Here is an 18,760-nt window from a genome sequence, read left to right on the forward strand (position 1 = left end):
GGCACAGAGTTTCCCTTTAATTGCTTCCTGATTTAAATTCTTATCAGTAGTGTTTGTGAGTGCTGTTTGCAGCTATCATTGCCAGAACCATTAGCCACTTGGGCTGTGCTTTTAACTAAGGGAACAAAGGTTGTGACAGAGAGATAGAACATGGGGAAAAATGGAAGCACAGTTTCTGTCCATTATTTGTGAAGCTGTATTAAAGGTTGATAACTTGGAAACTTCAGGAAGAGAGAAATAAAATACATTTTTCTTGCTTGCACACAGCATGCTGTTTGAAAAATAAACTGAAACAGTGAAGTAGCCAGGAGTTTCCCCAGAAAATTTTGAAGAAAAACTTTATGGTTAACTTCATTAAAGTGTGGATGTCATCAAGCTTGAGATGTGAATAACCTCTTCTACTCACTTCCTCTACATCTAAGTTCCACAGCTCTTTTTAAAAAGAAAATCAAATTGAATTTCAGTAGAAACAAGCGTAGGACAGATTTTTGACATTTTTCTGTAGAAAAGCAGGCACAAGTTCATAGTGGCTGTTAGCGATTCACGTGTCCTAATGGAGGTGCCAAGGGAGAAATTGGGAGGATCTTGGGCCTTTCATTACTGTCACCTTGTTAACCATTGGGGCTGGATGAAGCAAAAGAAAATTTTGTACTTGTTTACTACATAGGCAACTTACATTATTAAGCCTTAATTTTAATCTACAAAATGCAGTTTTTGTGAGATTCAAATGAGTTAACGTATATAAAGTAGCATTAATGAATTTTAGTGCACATAAATGTTCTGTTGTTAGTGATGCTATCTCCGAGTGACCTGTACATACTGATCTTTCCTTTATTCCAGTGCCATTTGCTAACAGCCTTTTTTTTTTTTCTTCAAGGAGTATCACGCACACCTGTCATCCTAGTATTTGGGAGGCTGAGGTAGGAGGGTCACTGCAAGTTTGAGACCAGCCTGGGCTGTATACTCAGTTCAAGGTCAACCTGAACTAAGAAGACCTTGTTTAAAGAAAAGAGAATTCTCTCTCATACTGTCTTACTGTTATTTCGTTAGTACATATGTACATAGGCTAAATACTGTACAAGGCTCTGTGCTGGGTGTTCTGATAGGAAACAGAAGAGGAGCCCTGTCTTAATTATTTTCTTATTGCCAAGACCCAGAACTGTAAGGGGAAAGGTTTATTTTGACTCACAATTTGTAGAGGTTTTGGTCTACCCTGGGCTGGCTCCAAGGCAGGATGGATGGTGGAGTATAGGCTCAGGACTGGGTGGGCAGGAAGAAGAGGGACAGATGGATGGAGGAGGAAGACGATAGACCCTTCTGGCCACTCCTCCCTCCTAGTGACCCACCTCCTCTGAGCAGGCTCCACTTCACAACATTGAATTTAGCTATAAACTCATCAGTGGACAAATCCACTGTGGAGTATCACACCACAGTAATCTGATCACCTCCTGAAAGCCCCAACTATGAGTGCATGAGGCTTTGGGCAGACATCTAGATATAAACATAACAAACTCTCTAGGGGCTTTCCTGCTTCCCCATTTTCATTCCAGGAGACCAGTACAGTGTTTATTCATTGAGGATCTTCTATAGAAGATGCTCTACAAAAGTGTATGTTTATACTGTATTTTCTCTCAATTCTAGGTAGTAGATATTTAGTTCATTTTTTTTCTTACATGTAAATAAGGAAACAGTCCTCAGTAAGGTGAAGTAACCTGTTTTTTGAAGTTACTTAGCTGAGAAAAGAAAAAAAAAAAAAGAAATAGAAAAATGCGGGTGTAGGCCTGAGGTAGGTTTTCAGGAACCAAAACTATTCTGCTTCTACAGATGTTTTCTGTTGTTACCTCTCTTCTTGCTGAAACCATAAGGTTCCCAGTGGCAGGCCTGGCTGGTGGCATTTCTTTTCACATTACCCTCAGATAAAGGAGTTTTCTGTAGATCTTCTGAATTAGTTGAAGCTGAAATGGGTATTGTCATAGCATCACCTGGGTCCCAGGTGATAGTTTATATGTCTTGATTTTTTTTGGGGGGGGGGTACTGGGGATCGAACTCGTGACCTTGCACTTGCCAGGCAGGTGCTTATGTACTGAGCTAAATCCCCAGCTCTGTTTTAATTTTTGTGTGTGTGTGTATCAGAAATTGAACTCAGGAGCTTGTGCTTGCCAAGCAGGTGTTGCTGAACTATGTCCCGGTTTTTTTCTGACCTTTATTTATTTATTTTGAGACTAAGCCCCATTATATTGCCCAGACTAGCTTAAATTCCTGTCCTCAATTGATCTTCCTGCCTCAAACTCCTAAGTACGGGGACTAGTTTACATAATTATTATTATTATTATTTTCTGTAGTACTAGAGATCAAATCTAGGACCTTGAACATGTTCAGCAAATACTTTACCTCTCAGCTATAATCCTAACCTAAAAATATTTAAGGGCCTCACTATGCGGTTCAGGCTGGCTTTGAGCTCTTTTTGTAGCCCAGGCTGGTCTTGAATTTGAGGTGATCCTCCAGCTTCTGCCTCCTGAGTGCTGTGATTACAGGTGTGCTCTACCATGCCCAGCTAGGTGATAGGAGTTTTGAGCATTTCTTGAGGTGGTAAGGGCAGATCTCTCCATTGAAAGGGCATCAGTTCCCTTCTATAATTAATAAAATTACTGATGGGGTGATATTTTGAGATTCCTTGAATATCCTATCCCTTGAGAACTTTCATGTAATGGTTTTAACATCTGTGGAAAGCCTGGTCGACATCAGTTGTATTTATAAAAAGATGATTTTTCTAATTCTGCCTTTCATTTGATATTTGTCATGTGACCAGTTAGCTTTCAGCCCCTTCTCTGCTCTACTTTTAAAAAACATGAATTCTTTTTCTTCCAGTATATTACAATACATTTTCAATCTTCTGAAAATCCTCACACCCTGAGTTCTGAAATTATAGGTATATGTCTCCACGCTTGGCATAAATTGTCCCAAACTTTGCCAGTGGATGCCTTTTTAAAAATACAACCTTATTTAATCCTAAAAGCTTTCTGAAAAGTGTGCCAGATTTTTAACATAGTGAGAAAACCAAGTCTGGGAACCCAGGAAACTCTTGCAAAGCCAGTTCTGACTTCTAAGGTGGTTCCTGTTACTCTACACTGCCTCCTGGCTGTCCAGGAGCAGAATGCTCCCGTCTGAAATCAAAATGAAAAGAATGCAATCATTGTCCCTGTTACTAAGAGCAAGTGATTCGAGATGACCCTAAGTGTGCAACAGAAGGAAGGTGGTTAAATAAATGGATTTGATAGGGAAAGCTAGGAGACTACAAATAAGAATTGGTGTGTTCTCTTAAGTTACGATAAAGAGATCTTCAGGTGTATGTTAAAGGAAAGAAGTATAGACCAGTAAGATATTTTGTGAGAAAAGGAGAGATAAGAAAAATACATGTGAACCAGGAGTGGTGGTGCACACCTGTAAGCCTGGCACTCTGGGAGGCTGAGGCAGGAGGATTGGAAATTTGAGCGCGCACATAAATTCCTATATAAGAAATCATCTCAATGTACTGTTAATTTACATGTAATCATGATCGTCACCCAGAAAGTTAGGGGTTATGTTCATTTTTCATTTTGGACATATTTGGACCAGACTTAGCATTTGGACAGCTGCTTCTTACCTTCTTTTCCTCTTCCTTTCTCGCCCTGCTACCCAAACACAAGTTTCTGATTTTATCTTAGGCATTTTAATTAGTGCAAAATCTTAATTGTCTTGGCAGACAAAGTTGAATAAACTTTTCTTTTAACGACTCAAAAATTTTGGTTTCTAAGAGCTGACATGGGAAAGAATGCTTCTAGTCTGGAAGATTCAAGTAGTAACATCAAAAGGAACTCACGTCCTAGGAATTGTGAATGGGATGGGAAGCTCAATTTCTTTTGGGAGAAACTGAAAAAAAAATACTTCTGTCTGAAATAGTAATAGAGAACCACTTATTTTTCATTTTTCTGTGTAAAATCTCAGTATATGAGTGATTAATCCAAACCCCCAAACCAAACTAAACCAAAAGAACAAAAACGAGTAGGAAAATCCTTAAATAATCCTAATTAAAATATTTATGGGCTCTAGGACATGCTACTTTGCTGAGATGATCTCTAGTTTAACAGATAAGATTGTTTCTTTGAATTGACATTTTCAACTCCTGGAGCTGCAGCTGTATAGCTCAAGATTCCAAATTTAGTGTCACCAATTCATGGTGATTGCAGTAGGGCTGTCCTTGTGGCTTTTTTGAAAATTATTTATTTATTTTTTTATCGGTACTGGAGATCCAACTCACGACCGTGCACTTGCAAGGCAGGCGCTTATGCCACTGAGCTAAATCCCCAGCCCATGTCCTTGTGTTTTGATCATTATTTGCCATAAATTGTTGAGTTTTAGCCTTCACTACCCATTTTGCTTTTATGACCAGCAAATGAAATGGCTGTGTATATAATGTCACTTTTATTATGTATATTTATAGTACTAATAGAAACATTTTTTATTTTAGGATGTACCAAGTACAGTACTGTTTTACATAACTTACTGATTGCTTTACATAAGTTATTTCCTTTATGCTAAAAGCTCTACAGGAAATAACTGAATCTCTGAGAGAGTGAGCATCATATCAAAGATCATTTGACTGCTAGGAGGCAAATCAGGAAAAAAAATTAAGACCATTTTACTGTGCTGTGCAAATTTTTTTCACGAATTTTGAAACTGTGTAGAAGCTGATAAAGTTTTCACTTTATCACTGGAACTGAGTCCTGTTTTACTTACTTAATAGATGTTTACTGAAGTCCATCAAAAGCCAGGATCCTGGAGCAGTGATTGAGATCTAGGCCTTTTCATTAAGAAATCATAATCAATTGGAAAAGATAAAATAAACTTCTGTGCTCCCATACCCATGGCATAGTCAAAAGGTGGAAGCATCCCAAGTGCCCATTGATGGATGAATAGATAAACAAATGTAATGTATGCAGACAGTGGAGTATTATTCAGCCTTACAAAGGAAGGAAATTCTGACACATGCTATAATATGGGTGAACTTTGAAAACATGCTAAGTGAAATAAGCCAACCACAAGAGGACAAAGACTCTACCGTTCTACTTATATGAGGTATTGAGTTGTCAAAGTTGATAGAACAGGAAGTAGAATGATGGTTACAAGAGTGAGGGAGGAGGAAATGGGAAATCATTTAATGGGTATTGGGTTTTGTTTTTTTCCCCTTTTATTGGGTACTGGAACCCGAACTCAGTACTTCATGCTTGCCAGAAGGGTATTTTTAAAGTGAAGAAATTTTAGCATAGTTTGCACAAATTACTAATTTTATGCTATATATATTTTACTACAACTTAGTAAAACAAAGTAACTGTCTTAGTTACTTGAAGTAACTTGTCTTAGTCCATTTGTACTGTCATAACAGAATACCTGAGACTAGCTAATTTGTAAACAACAAAAATTATTTCTTGTAGTTCTAGAGGTCAGGAAGTCTGAGAGCAAGGCACTGGCAAGTTTGCTATTGGGTGGGGACTGTTCTCTGCCTCCAAGATAGTGCTGTGTTACTGTGTCCTCAGATGATAGGCGTGTCATAAGACACTCATGAAAGCAGAAGCTTCATGACCTAATAATCACCTGCAAAAGGTCTCAGTACTGTTCACACTGAAACTTAAATTTCAACGTGAACTTTGGAGGAGACACAAACATTTGAATCATTGAGCTTTTACTGTGTGATAGAAAGTGGTCAATGAGATGTGGAAGGACTGATGTTGCCATAGGGATTGGCTTCTTAGGTACATCTTGCTGGCAAGGGAAGGTAAGTAAGATTTGTGTGGCTGTGAGGAAGGTGGGAAGGGCAACTCAGATGATGGGAACAGTGAACTGAGGAGAAGTTACAAAGCAGCTCTTAGAATCAATTCTAGGGAGGGATAAATCTCCAAGTACTGTATGTACATGGTAACCCAGCCACCTTTCATGTAGGCAGAGACTGACAAGCAAAGTGTAAACCATAAAGTTGTGGTATGCTGGGCAAGAGGAACCCATTCATGATTCATTTGGTAAACATTTATTTAACACTTAGTGCTGGGTGCTATGCTATTCACTTTATGTATGTTGGCAGATTTAATACCCCCAACAACTCTGGAGTTATTAATAGCCCAGTTAACAGATGCAGAAATTATGACTCAGAGAGATGAAGTAACTTGTCCAAAGTTCCAAGACTGGTAGGTTGCAAAAGCAAGGCTTTACCTGCAGCTTGTGTACTGTGTTTGCTAACTGTACGACCTCCCCCTGGAAAAAAACGTTAGTATCTAACTCTATGTGTAGTTAACTAAGTCAAGCACTATGCTGTGCTATCTAATCTTTGTTGAGTAGTTACTAAGTCAGGAATTGTGCTTAGCTCTTTATAGGCCTCATTTTATATTATCCTCCCTATAGTCCCTGCAGGTAGGAGTCCTTATCCTCACTTTACATGTGTGGAAACTGAAGCTTAAAGAGGCTGTGGCTTAGTATTAAGAGAATGGGCAATGATTCAGAGGTAGGTTTTTCAGGGGTAAGTTTTTCAGACCTTTTTCTTTTCCTCTTGCTGTGCTTCTTCAGAATCTTAACCTTTCTATTTCTGGAAGAACTATGTCAAAGTATGAGTCTCCTTGTTTGTCAGCGGGGCCCAGGAGAATAATGACAGTCATGTCAACTCTTCAAGTTTTCTAACACAGCAAAGGTAGTTTTCCCAATTCCTATGTCATCCTTCTGAGGTTGTAGATCACTGCCCCCCCCCCATAAGTTGTTTTTCCTAAAACATTAATGCCTCCCCCTTCTCAGATAGAATATGACTAGTTGATCTTTGCAATTTGTGTCTTAGAAGTCACTAAAAAAAAATCATCTGAGAGAATGCTCATTGAGGCCAGCTATGTGTTTGATCTTGTCTCTCTATCAGAAAGGACAATTTCAGCTTATTACTCCAGATTTTATCTTTGGAGCTCTGAGAAAAACTGGTTGTCAGAGGCCTTGGCTATAAGAGTTTGACAGATCACATGGAAGTCTGAGCCCTTTTAATCTTCTGTCTCAGGGTCCTTCCTTCCCTTTCAAGGTCTCTGGTGGGCTTGGTGCCTTATCAGGAATGATTTGCCAGCTTGCTTTGCAGACCAAGTACCAGTTCCAGGCCTTCTGACTCTCTAGAAAGGTCCAATGTAGGGCTGCATGAGACATGGAAAACCAACCCTCGATATGGGTTCATAAATTTTGAGAGGGGCGAAAAGTCTTCTCTGCCTAGGTCACTTCTTTGCCTTGATTTTCCATAGTTTGAGCTATAGCGGAATGAATAGGAGACAAGAGCTCAAGTCCTGGCTCAAGTCACCAACCCTGTGATCATTGGCCTCTCTGGGCCTCTTTCCCCAGCTGTAAATGAAGGGCTGACTGTCACAGCTTCATTCTCTTGTTCTGAGTTAAGTAATTCAATGTGCAGCATAAAAAGGCTTCATAACAAGTCAGTAAAATATGTTACAGATGTCAGTGCTTATTGATGTACATTCAATTTGGCTCCACAAGGAAACTTTCTGGATTCTGTATGGAGTGCCTACTCTGTCATCAATAGCTTTAGTTCTTGGCAAAGTTGATCATTGTCTACAGAGGCTTTCCTAGCATCCTTTTCGTATTTATTCATGTAATCTTCCCATGTTTAGTCTTATACATATTACTGGAAGCTTTGGTGATTCTTGAACATTCCTTTTAGAAAGTTCTGGTCAGATTTGTTTACGAGTATTTAGAACTGATTACTCAGAGTAATGATTTGAACTTTCAGTGCTGCCTGTGGATCCATTTCCCAATAAAATCCAGAACTACAGAGGTGATTATTTACGATAAGTGAGGTTGAACTTGCTTGCTAGAACTCAGGATGGTGGAGAACTCTTGAGAGTATCTTGGTAGGTAAACCCTAAAGCAGGGCTGTTAAAACTTCACACACTGCTTTGGGAATAAAAGGAGTGAAGATGAGTGAGGAGCTTCTGTGAGTGGTTTATGAATTTAAAGCCTGACATCTTTTGTGCATTTTTGTTTGTTGGAATTATTACCCTGTTCTGAGAAATTTTTTAGGTGTTTCCAAGACACTTGAGGATTGTCGCATACTTTCCTATTCTTGGCACTTCAGATGACTGCTATTCTGTCTCCCTAACTTTTCATTAGAATTAACTGCAAGTGAAAGAATCCCACTTGAGCAGAGGCATAACTTGTAGGAGTTATTTTACATAACCATAGGTAGAATCAGCTGAGGAGACACTAGAACTGAAAACTGCCAAAACATCCTCCAACTTTCAATGGCTTTTTGCAAAAATGAAGTTTTTTTCTTCATATAGCAATTCACTGTGGTTTTTCCTGCTTTGGCTACCTTTAGTGTTTCAAAGACCCAAGCTTCCTCTGCCTTTTAGCTCCTCTTCTATTCTGAATTTTGTCCTGTAGTTTGGGAAAGAGATTGGAGGATCTTATGTAGTAGGTTTTTGTTGGTCAGGTCTTAAAGTGGCTGATCTCACTCTGTCTTCATTCCATTCAATTATAATGGGTTTTGGCCCCACCTATGAGTAAAGGATGCTGGGAAATATCATCTGCCTGACTGGGGGGGGGGTGAAATAAAACAGTTTGGTGAGAACACCTAGATAATTTGAATGACATAGGATTTCAAAGGATGTGAAGATTGTGCCTGTTCCCTTGGCTTCCCTCCTATTATGGCAAGGCTCATGGCCACTGAAGAAGGATTGACCTGTCCTTTGACTGGCTCTAAATAGAAACTCTTAAGAGTAACAGCCTGCTTCAGATCATGTGAACAACCTGAGGCAATCACTGGTGACTGAATGGGTGGAATGACGTAGAATAGAGAGGTAGCCACTGGGCCCCCACCTTGCCTGGTTGCTCTCCAAGAAGGGGCTTTATTGTTACCTCTTCTGGCACCACTAAAAGGGTCCAACTCTTTTTGCTCTTCCTATTATGGAAAATTCACTGCAGTTTTGTAGTCATCTTTCCAGCCCTCCTTACCATAACTATACCAAATGACTGCATTTTGTTGAGTCTGTGATTTCTAACGTGCTATTATTTTATGTACCACTGGAAAAAAAGGAGAAAAATCAGGCTCCAAATAAAATGACACAATGCTAAGATCCCACCCATTGTAAAATGTATCTGTCTTACTTTTCTTGTTGCTAAGACAAAATATCCACCATCCAAAGTTCAAAGAGGAAAGGTTTCTTGTAGCTCACAGTTCATAGAGTTTTCAGTCCATAATCAGCTGACTGCAAGGCAAGATAGCATGACAGAGGAGTATCACAGAGGAGAAACAGTTCATGGCAGGCAGAAGGGAACAAAAGCAGAAAGCAGCAAATGACACATCAACTGGACCCTTCTTTCTGTCTCTTATGTTCTATCCCTAAGGGCATGTAGCACTCATGCCCAGGATGGGCTTCCCATTATCCATATCCAGAACTATGCCAAGCCAATCAGTGGACTAACTTAGGCATCACACACTTAATCCCAACATCACACAGTCTAGATCCAGTCACCTATGAAAAGCCCATCTATGACCACATGAGGCTTTGGGGAACAGCTAGACATAAGCTGTAGCAGCATCCTAATTTCTAAGCTGTCAAAATGTAAAAAGTAGTTTTTAGAACTGATAAAAGGTGGCATTTATTACCCTACAACAAGCTGTATACTCTCATGCCTGGTACCACTGCTCATTTTGTTTGTTTGTTTCTTTTTTTATCTTTTTGAAACAGCGTCTTGATATGCAGATTAGGTTGGCCTTGAGCTTACTTTGTAGCCTAGGCTGGTCAAGAATTTGCAATGGTCCTCCTGCCTCAGCCTCCCTAGTGCTGGGATTACAGGCATGCACCACCATGCCTACCTTCTCATTTTGTTTCTTAAATCCATCCTAGTTAAAAGAAAATAATCTTAGGTCAGGTGGTAATCAGACAAATTCACCTCCTGCCTTTTTAATCTTTAACAGTCTTTCCCCCCTTTTCAGCCGCTCTCTGCTAATCATTACTTTAACAAAAGCTTCATGAAGCAGGTTATTTATGAAGAAAATGGTTTATTTTGCTTACAATTTTGGAGGCTGGAAGTCGAAACAACATGGTGCAGACTCTGGGAAGGGATATGTGACTGATGACAACAGAGAGAGAGAGCTCAAAGGATGAGGCCACATGGAGAGGCAGGAAGCCAGAGAGAGACTGGTGGGGGGAGCAGGCTCAGTTTTTTATAACAACTTCCTCTCGTGAGAACTCACTCTGGGGGACCAGCATTTCCTTCTGAGGACAACAACATAAGGACCCAGTGACCTATGGCCTTCCTATCAGGCCCACCTCTTCAAGATTCATATCACCTCCCAACAGCAACAGTATGGAGACTATGCCTCCAGCACATGGCTCTTTGAGGGGACCAAAGAACCTCCAAGGCACAGCACTATCCTTCCTTTCTCCTTTCATTCTAGTGTTAGCGTATGTTACAATGAATTGTGCACTGATAGGACCCTTGTCCTCAGAGGACTTACAGTGTCGGGTAGTGGGGCAGTAGGGCATGGAGCGACAAGCATATAATCAAAGGAATAAGTGAGAATTATAGCTCCTGTTATTAAGGTGTACAGGGCACTGTGGGTCCCCATATTGAGGGAATGATCAATTCTATTTTGAAGGGTGAGAATGATTATGATGCTTACTCTTAAGATGATTATGTCATTTTGATAGAATATGCAAACCAGGCACTTAGAAGGCTGAGGCAGGAGGTCCACTGGTGAGTTCAAGAACCTATCTCAAAAAATGAAAAGAAAAAACAAAGTGTACATTCTCTTTTGAGTGTTAATAGGTAATTATTTCCGTAGATACTTGATAATAATAACTAAATAGAACACATTATTTTCCAAAGCGTATTTAAGTCACTTTGTATTGAACTTCACTTTCAAGAGGCACATGTGGGCTCCTTTTCTTTGGGAAAACATTAATGAGTAGTCTGAAATGGCTTTTGTGGAGACAAAGTGAGGAGATAATGAGGTTTATCCTATTGTGGAGGCAAGCTGCATTTTAAAAAAATATTAATTACTTACCTTTCAGGGGATTCTGTTTTAGACTTTAGTGGCTGCTCTAAATCACATGCCACAGCAGGCAGGAGGGCTTGGAGCAGCTACAGAGAGCAGTGCTAGTGAGATTCCAGGAACAGAATTTGGAGAAAATGTGGGTGAGGCTGTTTGGATCTGGAGAACAGTCATGACAAGACTTTTCCTCGGTGGGGCCCAGAGCCAGGGCAGTGCAGGATCCTCGTCTCTTAAGCAATGATTCCAGCCAAGGTTGAGCCCATGAGAAAACAGCAAGACTCGGAGAAGGAAAGAGATTTGTTTGTGGTTCATAGAGAGGTCACCAGAGAGAGCCAATGTCAGTTTGTTCGAGCTTTAAAGCGTACTTAAGGAGTCAGGGGAAAAAAAAAATCCGGATTTAAACTGTTCTCTTGTCTGGTTTATGAACTGGCTGAAAATGAGCACCAAACTATTCAACATTTTCCCCCCAGGCCAGAGCAAGCTTTTGGCAGTGGTCGTGGTCAGGGGGATGGGTAGCTCCTATGAATTTACCGCATCACTGGGGACAGGAGCCTTATAGAGTGGGCTTTTCATTGGTCCCCTAAGAGAAGAGAGCTCCAAGAAGCTTCTGTGGAGGAAAGAAAGGATGAAACTGGTAGGTGAACTTTGTACTTTCTGAGCAACAGTGTGATATGGGGTATGTGGTTGTAGGGTAATGTGTTTGTAGAAGGAGAAGCTTGATTGAAGGATGGGGCCAGGGGGGAATACCCAGGCCCTCTTCAGAACTTCTTGTAAGCATTTAAAAAGAGAAGAATCAAGAGAGAATAAAAAGCCATCCTTTGAAATCAGCAAAAAGGCTTATGCCCAGCAGTGATTTATCAGTGTACAGAGTAGGAACATTAAAAGAGTAATTGCTGGTTGTTTATTTGGGAAGAGTATGTGTAGTGTGAGTCAAGACAGGGAGTTTTATTTTCTCTTTTACCTTCTCTCACTTGCATTAGTGTTAATAGGATCATATATTCTAGACTTCCCTTGGCTTGCTTCCATGACATAAATGTTTGAATTCCTTGTTTCGTATTATATATTCTTAACAACAACAGGGGAAAAGAGAAAGAGAATGTTGTGAGCTAAATTATTGTATATTATGCTTTATTGTGTACTGGACTTATTGTCTTGGGTCCATCACTATTAAGGTCATCTGTCCGGATGATCTGTGTTTCTGACAGCAGCTACTACATGGCTTTATAATTTGCCCAAGGCAGTTATTCAGGGGATGGCTACATGCATTTTTTATTTGCTAGGACAAGGTGAGTCTTGATTCTGCTTATCTGGGCTTTGGGTTTTTATAGGTGCTAAAAGGCCTGTAGAGCTCTCTGTTCCCATAATTTTGCATCTATCCTGGAGGGATCTATTTAGGTAGCCATTTGATATACATTGACCCAGTTTATCATGTTGATAAGAGATTTAGTTCTTAGGGTTGCTGCTCCGAAATCCATTTAGTAATTAAACAAATAGCACTTGAACTTCTGTTGTGTCTTGGGTGTTGTTTCAGATTTGGGGCTACCTTGTGTGAACAGCCAGAAACAGACTGTGATTGGAGGAAACCCAGCAGAATTAGAATGCTAAAATGTTGGGGCTGGAAGAGATCTTAGAGACAGTCCAAACCAGAGGTCAGCAAGCTTTTCTGTAAAAGGCTAGAAAATAATTACTATTAGGCTTTGGGTTCCACATGTGGTCTGTGGTGGGTATTATTTTTTCTTCATCTTTACACATGTAAAATTCATTCTAGGCTAGGAGTGCAGGCATAGGATGGATTTTGCCCATGAGCCATAGTTTGCCAATCCCTAGTGTAACAGATTGCCTTCATTTTACCAGTGAGCAAACTGAAGGCCAGAGAGGGAAATGACCTGCTGTTCTCTCTTCTCCCACCCAAGGTCAAACAGCTAGTTCTCCACACAGCTGGATTGGTGACTCTTGGTAAAGGATTCTGGAGTCAAGCCCACAATTCAAACTGCTTAGGTGCTTTGCAAAGGTATAACTGTGGTCCTGAGGAAAGTATGAATCTTATTGAATTGTTATGGGGTATCTCGTACATTCCAGGCAATGTGTTTGGGACTGAGGGTGGAAATTAAGTACAAAAAGTTCAAGGTTCCAAAGGTGGAAAGTGGTACACACAGACAAGCAGTGAGTATTGTCGAAGCCACGTCTGCCTTTGCAAGTGGCTGCTTATGTGGGTGAATCCATTAATTGATGGCACTTTCTTGACTTAAGTTTCGGAAGCCACTGTCCAATCTAAAGGAATAGGATAGGGAACCTATGCCCCCTTGCAGTTGCTTGTTTTATTTTGGAGGGGTGGGGGACTGATACTTTGAGGATATCCCATATATGCACAGGTAGCTAGTGAGCTCCAGAGACCTAAAATGAAAAAAGATTCAGCCAGTCACCAGAAAAAGACGGTTTATTTGGCTTTGAAGTTGATCTGAGCAGTGGTGTTGAGACACATAAAACCATACCAAACTGATTATAGAGACTTTTAATGCTGTAGAATTTGAAGAGATTTTAATATCTCTATGCTGAAACCTCTCATTTAACAGTTAATGAGTATAATCCCTAAAGATGTTAAGTAAATTAACTCTGGGTTACGTAGCTAATTCACAGAGTCTCAGTGTTTATTCCTGATTTTAGAAGGAAAATAGTGCTCAGATATTAATAAAGATGAATGATTGTAGCCAACATTTATCTAAAGTTTACTATGGTATATATAGTAATACTATCTCATTTAATTCTGACAATAATTCAATGTCATCGGTATGTCTACCAATGTCATTGGTATGTCTACCTTATTTTATAGCTGGAGAAACTAAGATTGGAGAGATTTAAATAAAATCTGCCTAGATAATCTAGCCAATTAGCCATAGGGTCAGGATCCAGGTGTGGGTTTAAGTTTTTGATCATGTATCTGCTCAGAGCCTGTCAGTATTCATTAGAGAAACATATAATACAAGATATATGAATATATAAGAACTTACAAAATTGGCTTACAGTGGCCAATCACAGAGTCAGATTTGGATGAGTGCAGAAGGTCTGTCTTCCCCTGGAGAGCCAAAGGATCCAGTCAGAGGTCTGAAGCTCACTGCAGTATCCCATGGGAGCCTGGATCAGGAGGCTGATGGATCTGTGATGGAAGGGAGGAGTCTGCGCCAGCAGGCTGAAGGATCTGTGCTGGAACCCAGGAATTGGAAGACTGGAGCTTTGTGTAGAAACAGAGGCAGATCTGTCCTTTTTCTTTCCCCCTTTGTTCAGGTGACAAACTGCCCTAAGGTGAGTTTTCCACACTGATGGTATGGAATTGCTGAGCCAATTCAGTTGAGCTTCTCTTATTCAAGTTGACAGGTTGCCTCAGTCAACCATCAAAGAGCCCTTTACTTCATCTCCAAATGTTTGAACTGTGCTTCTGTGTTAGCTTGTGAGCTTCTTGAGGGCAGGAGCCAGATTCCCCTCATCTGTTTTTCCTCACCCTGAGTGTGCTGTGTAAAATTTGCCTTTAAAGTATTTGCAGAATGGATGAACCATTTGTCACCTCTGGTGACAAATGAATGGGACTCCGTGACTGAACTAGGGCCATGTGTAACTGCTGACATCTCCTCTTTTCAAGAGACAGAGAGGCTCATATGCAGATGTGGGCCAGGACAAGTTTTTTTCTGCATCTGTCTTTACCGTGTCCTTGAATACTTTTGAGAGTTAATGTGCACAGCAGAATTAATTCTCTTCAAACATCAAAGATGCTTTGAAGACGTGACAGCCTAGTTGGTTTCTCTGAATCTGATGATGTCTTTGTGGGCAACTGGAAGGTTCTTTCTGCGTGTGATAACTTCTGCTTTTTGCACATCCTTTTTCAAATTGTGATTTCAAACTATATTCTGAGGCATTTTAGGATTTGTGGGCCAGAAAAATTGAGGAATTCTGTAAACAAATCAGGCATGGGTTTGATTTCAAGCCAAGTAATGTATAATACGAAAATATATTTACTGTTCCAATTTTTCAGTTCTGACAGGTGAGAACCGCCAACTTGTTAAGTTTATATGCTTACAATGCTTTCTTTTTTTAATGTAAGTTGAATGATTTTTCTCTCTTGTAGGATATCTCTAGAGGAATTTTTTTGAAGTCAAAAGCTTTTTAAACAGATTTGTAGAGATTGTTTAGAAAACAGTCTTTACTTAAATTACTGGGTTTTTTAAAATATGAACGATGAATTGCATATGTTTACCATTTATTATTAGTTGGATTTTTTATACAGCATAATAAAGCCAGGGTCCTTGGATTTTAGTTCAGAAAGCTGTGTCCTTTGAACCTAGGTCCCTGGGTTTGTTCAAATAAGCCAATGTGCAGCATTAATAATTGCTGCATATCACTTGGGGGAAAATCTGAATTAATTAAAGGAGCTTTCATTCGGTTGCAAAAAAAAGATTTAGGTTTTACTGGCAAGGCTTTTTAGAGATTTTAAGGGAGAAGAGATGTAATACAACACACTTGTCTCATTTGTAGGTGTTTGAGAAATCTCTTAAAATAAAGAAACATTTGTTGCTCTATTTTGAATATTTGTTTTCTAACACAAAATAGATCAAAGACCTCCTGATGTTTCTTGCCAAAACTTTTTCCTTTTATGTCTCATCCAACCCTACACATTTTTTATTATATCAGGAAGGAAATCTCACTTAATGAATACTTGTTATTAAGACCTACCTTTAAATATTTCTTTTTACTAATGAATTTTGTCATTGTATGAGGGTGTAGCCCAGGTTTACTGCAGTTTGTGTCTGTTCCCCTCCTCCTTTGCCAGTAGTGGTAGGTGCCCGTGGGAGGAGGGGGCAGTGGTAGGCTGGCCAGAAAGGCTGAGAAGGGTCCTGTTCACTGCCTGGTGGCTTTTTGTGTTACCAGGTGAAGATTCAGTATCACCATGTTCTGGAGATGGGCCGATGTGTTTTTGCCAACTTTTATTTTGAAAAATTTCAAACAACCAAATTAGTAAAAAAAGTCACTAACTCCCACATTTAGATTTACAAATTGTTTAAAATTTTACCACATTTGTTTTATCTTTACAGAAGGATCATATTTACATTTGGTTGGGGGAAGATATAATACTTTATCTCCTTTTTCTTCCACATAGCCATAATACCATTGCCATGTTCTAGAAATTTGACATCGATTCCATGATATTGTCTAATATACAGTTTATATTTAAATTTTACCTCCACTTACTTAGCTTTTACTGTGTAAAAAGTCATAACAAAACCTACTAGCTTAAAACAACTTCCATTTCTTGATGTTTACAGTACAGTGAGTCAGTTGAGTGATTCTTCTGATATGGGTCAGGATCAACTGATTGGCTGGGGTCCTCATACAAGTACAGTCACCTGCCAGATCTACTAGGAATTGGCCAGTCTGAGTTGACCTCAGTTTGAATGGCTTATGCCTGCTGTGGTGTCTCATAGAGAGTAGGCCAGTCTTGCTCCCATGGCTTACGGGTAGGTTCTGAGAGAGACAGAAAGAGAGAGAGAGAGAGAGAGAGAGAGAGAGAGAGAGAGAGAGAGAGAGAAAGAGAGGAAGTGGGCAGAGCCTTTGGTGGCTTAGACTTGGAACTGGCCCAGCGTCAGTCCCATGTTGGTAGTCTTTGGCCAGAGCAAGTCACAAGTTGTTTTTGGTGGGAAGAACTATGAAGTCATATGGCTCAAGGGCATGAATAAAGAGCCCAAATAATTGCAGACACTTTTGTACATAACCTGTCATGTTCCTGTAGTCCAAATAAAATTCATGTTATAAATGTTAATGTAACTATTAATTTTTTGTTTTGTTTGTTTTGTGGTGCTGGGGATTGACCCCAAGGCCTCATCTGGGCAAGCATTCTACTACGGAACTGCATCCCAAGCCTTACTGATTTGTTTTTAATCTAGGTTATAATCAAGAATTGCACATTAAATTTGGTTTGTATATATTTTATAAAAACTATGTTTATCGGAGCTGGGGATTTAGCTCAGCGGCATAAGCGCCTGCCTTGCAAGCAGGCAGTCGTGAGTTCTATCCCTGGTACCGATAAAAAGGAAAAAGACAAGTGCACACACACAAAAAAACTATGTTTATCTATATAAAAGTATATATATATATTTTTTTTTTTTTGACACCAGGGATTGAACTCATGACCTCATACTTTTGAGGCAGGCACTTACTCCACCAAGCTAAATCCCTGGCTAAATAAATATATTTTTTATACAAATATAAAATATATTTTATATATTTTAGTCTCTTTAAATCTGTATATAAGGAAGATTTTCTGTATTATAACATTTTAAAAACTTTAGCCCTTGTTTCTTAATATCTCACAATCTGAAATGTCTAATTATTTCTCCATGATTATATGTGGATTAAGCATTTTGTACTAATATTTTAAGTAGCTGATGTATATTTCCTATTGTATCATAATGAGAGGCATTCCATATTAATTTGTATAGATTATTGGTGATGCTAAATTCAATCTTTTGGCTAAAATGAGCATCTGCCAGATTTCACAATCACAAAGTACAGGTTCCTACAGAGAGATTTGACTTGAGTTTGGAAATTTAGTGTTAGCATTCTTCAAATCACATGAACTTACATACAAGTAATTGCTGTTTTTTTCAATATCTACTTATGGATGGCCTAAAAGAACTTATAATCATTTTAGGCTAAAAAGACATCCATCTTGATCACTCTTTGTATTCATCAAGCTTAATTCTGAATAGCTTATCACAGTGTCTGTATATCAAGATCTTCCTGCATTGCTGTCTCTGTGCAGAAGAGAGGAAGTGCCCTCTCCTCTCTTAGGGCTAGCCTTCTCCTTGTGCATTCTGCCCTGTTCCCTCTTGTCTTCCTAAGATCTGGCCTTTGTTTACTTCTTGCATTTCCTCTATCTTCTGCCTGCAGGTTTTCATTTTCTTTTGGCATCTGCTCTTTACTGCATATGCTTATCAACATTTCTTTGCTTCACTTCAACAGGCTACTTTTCCTCTCCTTTTTATGTCAAATTTATTTAAAAATTGTATCTGTTTACTTTTTAAATTGTTCATCAGATTGCCCTTTGAAACTTGATTTCCTTCCTCCACAACTGAAATCAGCCATTTTTAAAGACATTATTGTCTTAGATTTGTGCTTTCTTTTGGAAGTCTTAGCTGCATTAATCAGTGTTCTGTCACTACAACAAAATATTTGAGATAGTCAACCTATAAGGAGAGAAGTTTTACTTTGCCTGAAAGTTTTGGATATACCAGTTCATGATTGATTGGCTTCATTGCTTTGGGCCTGTGGTAAGGCAGCACATTATGGTAAGAGCGCATAGTAGAGCAAAGCACTCACTGCATGATAAAAGAGCAAAAAAAAAGGAAAGAGAAAGGGGCTGAGGTCCTACAGTCCACTTCAAGGGCATAAAGACCAGTGACTTAAAGAACTCCCACTAGGCCATGCCTCTTAAAGATTATACCACCTCTTGTAGTGCCTTCTGAGGACTAAGCTTTTAATACACAGGCCTTTGGGGGAACATGTGAGATTCAAACTATAGTACCTGACTTTGGGCCTGTCTTCTCCCTCAGCTTGCATTTACTGTGTGGTTTTTGGTTCCCTGAGTACTTCTATGGCCATGAAGTATTTCTCATATGGCTGTAGCTTGGAGCACTTCTCTAGCAGTTT

General features: G+C 39.4%; 1 protein-coding gene across 2 annotated transcripts in view; it reads left to right on the forward strand.

Moving 5' to 3' along the window:
• Positions 1 to 18,760, forward strand: part of Rab30 (RAB30, member RAS oncogene family) — a 91,039-nt gene that overhangs the window by 6,942 nt on the left and 65,337 nt on the right. Inside the window, exon 1 of one of the 2 annotated variants that reach the window (XM_063256378.1) lies at positions 6,823 to 11,699. The exons of the other annotated variant lie outside the window; for it this stretch is intronic. The gene's annotated coding sequence lies outside the window, so the exon portion shown is untranslated. Of the gene's footprint in view, positions 1 to 6,822; positions 11,700 to 18,760 lie in introns of those variants that run through there. 2 annotated transcript variants of the gene reach the window in all.

Source organism: Cavia porcellus, unplaced genomic scaffold (assembly GCF_034190915.1).
Source record: "Cavia porcellus strain 051 isolate PalLab524CR breed Dunkin Hartley unplaced genomic scaffold, mCavPor4.1 scaffold_9, whole genome shotgun sequence".
NCBI classification, from domain to species: Eukaryota; Metazoa; Chordata; class Mammalia; order Rodentia; family Caviidae; genus Cavia; species Cavia porcellus.